The sequence below is a fragment of the Indicator indicator genome, chromosome 31 (genome assembly GCF_027791375.1).
Source record: "Indicator indicator isolate 239-I01 chromosome 31, UM_Iind_1.1, whole genome shotgun sequence".
Taxonomy (NCBI): domain Eukaryota; kingdom Metazoa; phylum Chordata; class Aves; order Piciformes; family Indicatoridae; genus Indicator; species Indicator indicator.
The window spans coordinates 10,317,358-10,325,976 of record NC_072040.1 but is presented as its reverse complement, the minus strand read 5'-3'; positions in this window follow the sequence as shown (position 1 = coordinate 10,325,976).

The window sequence follows — 8,619 nt, the reverse complement described above, 5'->3', positions numbered from 1 at the left end:
TTCCCTTCATGAGCCTTGCTGGGGAGCATTCAGCCTCCAGAGAAAGCTGCAGGAGCTGCTTTCCCCTGACCATAGAATCATAGAATTGTCAGGGTTGGAAAGGACCTCAAGGCTCAGCCAGTTCCACCCCCCCTACCATGAGCAGGGACACCTCACACTACAGCAGGTTACCCAGAGCCACATCCAGCTTGGTCTTAAAAACCTCCAGGGATGAGGCTTCCACCACCTCCCTGGGCAACCTGTGCCAGTGTCTCACCACCCTCATGCTGAAGAACTTCTTCCTAACATCCAATCTGATTCTCCCCATTTCTATTCTTTTCCCATTCCCCCCAGTCCTGTCACTCCCTGACACTCTAAAAAGTTCCTCCCCAGCTTTCTTGTAGCCCCTTTCAGATACTGGGAGGCCACAATGAGGTGGCCACAATAAGGGCCACAGAGCATCTGTGCTGGTCTGCTGGGGGCTGTGTAGATCCTCCCTGCAGAGTGAGCAGAGCCAATCTTCCACCACAGCCCTCCCCACTCCTTTCAGAGCACCATGCTCACCCCATGGCTTGCAGAGCTTGGAAGGTCTTGTGGGCAACATTTGCATCCCTGATGAGTTCCTTCCAGACTCTGCTCAGTCCCAGCAGTCTGCACCATGCATGCTCCTAGTGTGCCCCAAACCACCACACCAGCTTGTCTGACTCCATAGCTTGTCCAGCAGCAATGACCAGCAGGATGGTGTGGTCAGGATGGGTGACCACCTCTCACCACTCTCCCCTGAGCCTGCAAGGACAGCAGAGACCCTGAGGGAAGGGGAGGTGCAGGCAAACCTCCTTCTTGAAAACCCAATAGTGTCTTCTGGAGCCCTTTGCCCTGACCTGTTGTGTCTGAGCCCCAAACTCATGCCTAACACTGAGGAAAGTCTTCATGGAGCAGGAGGAGCTTTCTAAGAGTGGAGTGGCAGGATGCAGCCTGCTCACAGCAGCACTGGCTGGCCTAGCAGTGGTTTGCAGGCCTGGATCACCCAGGTCCTCCTGGCACTGGTCAGATGCAGGAGACCCTTCACTCTGCACCTGCCACCTTCCCTGCCAGCTCTCCTTCTGCCCATGTCTGCTCCTTTCCCAGCACCCCAACCAACCAGTGCTGCCTCCCTGATGGTGAACCTTCATGGGGGATGCTTTCCCTTCTCTCTTCTGGCTTCTGTGTGTCTCCAGGGCTGCTCTCAGCATTTGGGCTCCTCTTGATGCCACCTTGTTAGATGTTTCTGTGCACTGACAGCAGGATACCCAGCAGCACATTTCCCATCTGCCTGGACTGGCTCCAGGAGAAGCAGCAGCAAGGGATGAGACCCCTGTGAGGTACCACAATTTCCCTTAGCTGGGACTTGGTGACTGCTGTGAGCAAAGTCTGAACATGAAACAGTCAACCCAAATGAGCAGAGGTCAGCAGAGGTCATGCTGCTGGCAGCTGCTTTGTGCCTCCAGCACAGCCTTCCCTGGCACTTCCCTGCACCCCTGGGGAGCCCTGCAAACTCTGTGCATGCTGAAGCACCTTCCTCAGCTCAGCACAGCTCTGATGGGGCTTTGAATGCAAAACCAACTCACTGCCAGAGCACTGAGTTGTGCTTCAGTGCTCCTACAATGTCAAATCCCTCTCTGAGCTGCAGTCACTCATGGAGGTGTCTCTTGCCTGGGCAGACTTCTCCATCACTGCTGTCCTTGGGACCTCTTGACACCACTGGGGAGGAGTGAGCAGGCAGGTGTATGACCTGAGAATGCAGCTTCTCTTCACCAGTCCATGAAGAGGAGCAGCTGAGGGAACTGGGATTGTTTAATCTGGAGCAAAGGAAGCTGGGGGGGGACCTCATTGCTCTCTACAGCTCCCTGAAAGCAGGCTGGAGAGAGGTGGGGGTTGGTCTCTTCTCCCTAGTAACGAGTGATAGGATGAGAAAAAATGGCCTCAGGCTGCATCAGGGGAGGTTTAGGTTGGACATTAGAAGAAAATTCTTCACTGAAAGGATGCTCAAAGCCTGGCACAGGCTGCCCAGGGAGGTGGTTGAATCCCCATCCCTGGAGGTGTTTCCAAGAGGCAGAGATGTGGTGCTGAGGGCCATGGTCGAGCACCAGCCTTGGTAGTGTTGGGTAATGGTTGGACTGGATGTTCTTAAAGGTCTTTTCCAACCAAAAGGATGATTCCATGAGCTGTTGAGCTTTCACTCTTGTGCTCAGCAGGTGAATGAGGAGGCCACAAGGCCAATGCGTTCCCAAGGACCCCTTGGGACAGCAAGGGGTTGCTGACAGCCCCCTTAACATCAATGACAATTGTTGATGGGGTCCTGGGGAAACCAAAGGCTGCAAAGGTTTGTCCTGGACTAGTCCAGCTGCTGCCACCTCTGTGCACAGATCTGAAGATGCAAGTCAGGTGAGCTGTGCAGGAGGAGTTTTGCCTGCACAGAAATCCAAGACCAAGCTAGTGGAGAGCAGTGGCTGACACAGGCACCTGACACAGATGTGCCTGAAACCAGCTAAGCTCTGCTTTCATCTCCTGCAGGTAAGGATGCTTCATTTTAATCCTCTCTCACTGGGGAGGAAATACCAAAAAAAAGTGCTGTGATGTCCTAGTAAATAATCATGGCACTGAGCAGTGTGATCAGCACATCCTGGCCAGGAGCAGGGCAGGCAAAGCTGCTCTCCAGCACTGCAGACTGCTTTACAAGATGCCTCCAAAGAGATGCTCCTGCAAGGCAGCCATGCAGCAGTGCTGTTGTGGTGACTCCAGAGCACCAAGCATTTGCCATGCTGGGGGTGTGCAACACCGAGGGAGAATCAAAACATGAAATGCTCAGCTGGTTTTGTTGACTGACTTGAGAACTCCTGCAGACCTTCCAAAACCAGCTCTCAGACAGCCTGGCTGCTTTCAGGTGCAGCATGCTGGGCAGCTGCCAAGGCTGCCAAGGTTGGAATCACAAAGCTGCTTGGAAAACCTAGATGGGAGATGGAGGAAACTGTCTCCACTGCTGTTGCTGAAGTTGCTGATCTTTACCTCCTCTGCTTTACTTTGCAGAGTGATTTGCTTCTCCAGGAGACAACTCAAGGGTCTGAAGAACAGTTCTCATGGAGAGCAGCTGAGAGAAGTGGGGTTGTCTAGGCTGGAGAAGAGGAGGCTGAGGGGAGACCTCCTTGCTCTCTATAACTCCATGACAGGAGGTCAGAGCCAGGTGGTAGCTGGGAATAGAATGAGAGAAAATGGCCTGAAATTGTGCCAGGGAAGCTTTAATTTGGAGATTAGGAAAAATTCCTTTGCTGCAAGAGTGGTCAGGGATTGGAACAGGCTGCCCAGGGAGGTGGTGGAGTCCCCATCCCTGGAGGTGTTCAAGAAACCTGTGGCCATGGCACTTGTGGGACATGGTTTAGTGGCCATGGTGGTGCTGGTTTGAAGGTTGGCCTTGATTACCTTAGAGACCTTTTCCAACCACAATGATTCTATGAACTGGAAATGTAAACCATGAAAAACCTCTTTTGTGGTGCAACAGGCAAAGACTTGATTTTCCTGGGATTTCTTGAGTGCTTCAACCCTGGTTAGGCTCCCACGACAGCACCCAGCACGGGGATCTGTTGTGTCTCAGCCAGATGCTCTCAATTCCACCCCAGCAGCCAGTCTGTGCCACAGCAGGGCATTTGCAATGTGTATTAGGACAAAGGCTCCCTGCTGAGCTTTTATGTGTAAAACCTCCCTTTCCCTCTGTGCTGAAGCAGACACTTGCTTTGATATAGTTATATGAAAAAACCCCAAAATACCTTAACTTTGCTTGGGGATATTTATAGCCAAAACATGCCGAATTATTGCAACAGAAAGTCTGCTTCCCTGGGCTTTGCTGTTTTGAGAGGGAAAAGAAAAAAAAGGAAAGGGGGGAAAAAAGGGGAAAGAAAAAATGGTGAGAAGAAGAAAGGGGAAAGAGAAGAAGGAATGAGGAAAAAAGGGGGAAAAAAGAGTGGAAAGAGAAGAAGGAAGGAGAAAAAAAGGGAAAAGAAAAAGAGGGGAAAGAGAAGGAGGAATGAGAAAAAAGGGAAAAGAAAAAGAGGGGGAAGAGAAGAAGGAATGAGAAAAAACGGAAAAGAAAAAGAGTGGAAATAGAAGAAGGAATGAGAAAAAAGGGAAAAGAAAAAGAGGGGAAAGAGAAGAAGGAATGAGAAAAAAGGGAAAAGAAAAAGAGGAGAAAGAGAAGGAATGAGAAAAAAAGGGAAAGAAAAAGAGGGGGAAGAGAAGAAGGAATGAGAAAAAAGGGAAAAGAGAAAGAGTGGAAAGAGAAGAAGGAATGAGAAAAAAAGGGAAAATAAAAAGAGGGGAAGAGAAGAAGGATTGAGAAAAAAGGGAAAAGAAAAAGAGGGGAAAGAGAAGAAGGAATGAGAAAAAAGGGAAAAGAAAAAGAGAGGAAAGAAAAGGAAAGAGAAAAAAGGAAAGAGAATAAAAGGGAAAAGAAAAGAAGGAAAAAATGGGAAAAGATAAAAGAAAAAAGGAAAAAAGGGAGAATAACAAAAAATAAAAGGAAAATGAACAAAAATGAAGGAGAAATAAAAGGAGAAAGAAAGCAAAAGAATGAAAAAAGGGAAAAAAGGGTAAAGAAAAAAGGAAAAGAAAAAAGGAAAGAGAACAAAAGGAAAAAGAAAAAAGGGGGAAAGTAAAAAGATACAAGGAAAAAGGAAAAAAGAAGAAAGAGAAAAACTAAAAGGAAAATGAACAAAAATGAAGGAGAAGTAAAAAGGGAAAAAATTTAAAAAGGAGAAAAAGGGTAAAGAAAAAATGCAAATAAAAAAGTAAAAGAAAAATGGGGAAAAGAAAAACAAAGGGGAAAAGAAAAACAAAGGGAAAAAGAAAGAAAGGGAAAAGGAAAAAAAAAGAAAAAAAAAGGAAAAGAATAAAAGATAGGAGAAAGTTAATGCAATAAAAAAATAAATAACCACATGAGTACACAGAGCACAGCTGTGTTCTATGTTGTCCCAGCAGTGCCACCAATTAGACTGAGAAGAGGCTGCAGTGAGGTGGGGGTTGGTCTCTTCTCCCTAGTCTCAGGTGGTAGGTGGGGAAAGGGCCTCAGGTTGCACCAGGGGAGGTTGAGCTTGGAGAGTAGGAAAAATTTCTTTGCTGCAAGAGTGGTCAGGGATTGGAACAGGCTGCCCAGGGAGGTGGTGGAGTCCCCATCCCTGGGGGTGTTCAAGAAACCTGTGGCCATGGCACTGTGGGCCATGGTTTACTGGCCAGGGTGGTGTTGGGTTGCTGGTTGGACTCCATGAACTTGGAGGGCAAAACAATTCCATGGGTCTGTGAAATCTGAAGGCAAAAGCTAAGGCCGTTGTGGTGCTGCCCATCAACCCCAGCCCTGCCCTTGTAGGTCACCCCTCCACCACATCCAACAGCTTCTCCAATCCGTGTGGGGACAGAGGAACAGCAGAGTGACAGTGCCCTGGTTGCTCACCCCCTGCCCTGCCAGGGGCAGCTGCCAGCTGCCAGCTCTGGCTGTTGCACACCGGGGGAGGCAAAGGCACACGGCGCTGGCGGGCGGGCAGGGCGAGACAGGAGAGCTTTAACTGCTGCTAGACGAAGGGGAATGGCTGGAGCTGGGGTGCACAGCACAGCCCTTCTCCCCCTGCCAGCTCCCCATTTACCCAGGCTCATCACCAAGGGCCAAGATGACATCAGGAGCCCTGTGGTGTTTCGCCTTTGGGCAGCAGCCGGTAGAACTGGTTTCAGCTGGCAGCTGAGCGTGTGAGCTGAGGTAATTGGTGTGTTCTTTGCTGCCTCAGATTCCTTATCTCGTCCTGAATATTCCCAGAAACTCTTTCTTTTTTTTTTTTTTTCCCCCAGCCCCTTTGTTTCTCAACAAAAAAAATATTTACATTGCAATGAAGAGTGGGAGCCTGGAGATCACATTGCAGGGAGAGACACAGGTGCCGGTGGCTTGGCAGCAGAGTGCCAGCTGCAGAGCAGAGGAGCTGGAAATGGGAGGACCTCTTCCTAGTGGGACATTTCCTACTGAACAGAAGGGCTTTGAACAGACAGCACTTGATAAAGGCTCCTCATCAAAACCAGCTGCTGCTCCATCTTTTCCCACTCCTGAGATGGCTTTGGGGTTGGTTTTTCTGGGCTGTTTTGCAACTGAAGGGTAAAAAACCCAGCTGAGTGTGTCAGGAGCACAGTGTGGGAGTCTTGCTTTCTACACACAGCCAGGGCTGTTTCCAGGGCTGCTTTGCCAGCATGGCCATGCCAGGCTATGCAGAGGTTGAGTGGGCTTTCCATGGGCACCCCACACATCAGCTGTAGGAGCACAGAATCGTAGAATGGTTTGGGTTGGAAAGGACCTTAAAGATCAAGTCTGAAAACCTCCCACCAGCCCAGCTTGCTCAAGGCCTCATCCAACCTGGCCTTGAACACCTGCAGGGAGGAGGCATCCACAGCCTCCCTGGGCAACCTGTGCCAGTGTCTCACCACCCTCACTGGAAAGAATTTCTTCCTAATCTCCAGTCTCAATGTCCCCTCTTCCAGCTTCAATCCATTGCCTCTCAACCTGTCACTCCAAGCTCTTGTCCAAAGTCCCTCCCCAGCATTCCTGGAGCCCCTTCAGGTACTGGAAGGCTGCTCTAAGGTCTCTCTGGAGTCTTCCCTTCTCCAGGCTGAACAACCCTAATTCTCCAAGCCTGTTCTCCCAAGCCTAGAGGAAGTTCTCCAGCCCTCAGACCATCTTGATGACCTCCTCTGGACCCTGTCCAACAGTTCCATGTCCTTCTTGTGTTAGGTTGACCACCTAGGTGAGGTCTCACGAGGGCAGAGCAGAGTCCCTGCTTTGGTGGCTGAGGAGAGCAGGGTCACAGAACAAATCCTGCCAGCTAAAGCTGATTTTCTAGCATAGGACTGATTGCACATTATGGAGCTGTTGGTCATTAGCTGTGTGGATGAGTGCCTTCATCCATCATAGCTGTTGGTCTGGGATGGTCACAGCATGTCTACAGGACACAGGTGCTCTGGAAGCTACCAGCAGGCAGCACCATAGCCACGTGAGGAGTCTGTAAGCTGGGTGATGGGACAGACACTTCTGGCTTGCCTGAAACCTGGGAACCTGTGATCCTAGGAACCTCTGTGAGCTGCCCCTGGAAAGACTTTGGAAGGCACAAAAGATTTTTTCTTTCCTTCCAAGTGTGCAACTGATAAATAAAAGCAGAAGGACTGGACATGATGGCTAGCAGGGACTCACTGGACACAAGGTCCATGCTCTGACACAGACCAAGCAGGATGCTGCCTGTGTCATCTGTGAGGTCCCTTTGAAGATGGGAGGTGCTGGAAGGACTTAGGGTCGTGGTTTAATGGCCATGGTGGTCTTGGGCTGATGGTTGGACTCAATGATCTTAGAGGTCTTTTCCAGCCAGAATAGTTCCATCACTATGATTCCATGAGTAGCTTGGGAAATCTGCTCAGAGACAATCCCAGACACTCCGTTTCAGTCTCTGACTTTGGAACATTTTGAATGGATTTCTCCCTGCTCCTATGGAAATCACTGGGGAAGCTTCTCACTGAAGTCAAGCTGGATCCCCAGTCTGTAAATCCTGACATACTAAGAGGGAGAAGAAAATGCAGAACATAAGACAGAAAAAGGGAGCCCTTAACCTGCTGAACAAGGCTAGAACACAAATCTGGTGGTTATGGTAAACAGCCTAAATGAGCATTATCCAAATGCACAGCATTACAGGAGAAGAAAGGAAAGAGATGATGAAAAATGGGCTAAGGGAGGAGAAAGATATAAAAGGTGGGAAAATGAATGGGAAAATCCACTCTGGGATGAGGGAGAGGCCAAAGATGTGAGAGGAGGACATAAGTTTGGTTTGGAACACCAATGGGGATGGACACAAGGTCTTTGACACCAGGGCCTAAGCCCTGCTGATTACAGGAGAATCCCCAGAGGAGTACTGACACATCCAGAGAGGCTGGCAAAGGCCTGAGCTGTTTGTGGTCTCTGTGGAACAAGACACAGGGGAAGGAGCAGAGAAGGGTCACCACCTTGTCTTGCCCACCTTGCTGGATGTGCCCCAGGGAGCAAGCTAGGGCAGGTGCTGCAGGAGCCTCTGCTTTTTCTTGAGGAGCTTTTGGGTTTCCTGCAGGACTGGGGGAGCACACAGACATGCAGAGACCACTGTGAGCAGCACAGTGGAGAGGGCACACCCAGGCAGATCCCCCACCATGTCCCTGACACACAGAACCCTCTTTGCAGCACCCTGCTGCTCCCAGCACCTGGGGGGATAGTGAGGTGCTGGTGTGCAGGTGGGCGAGGGGCTGCAGCACTGTGTTCTCTCTACACAAATATCTGGGAACCAGAGGGCTTGAGATGCTTCTGAGCTAATCCAGGAGGAGAGCTGTCCCCATGGACCCAGCCCCATAACTGTCAGCTGCCCCACCCCATTTTCCCCCAGTTCTTCCACCTAGTTTTCCTCTTTTTCTCCCATGTGACAGCACATGATGCCCCTTGGCCACCAGGTTTCAAAGCAGCTCCATGCCCACGAAACTGGGAGGGCAGGTTTGACCTCTCCTCCTGGTCCTGTCCTCTCTCCTCAGCTCAGAAAGCTCTGACCACAGTTTGGCCAGGGTGTCAGC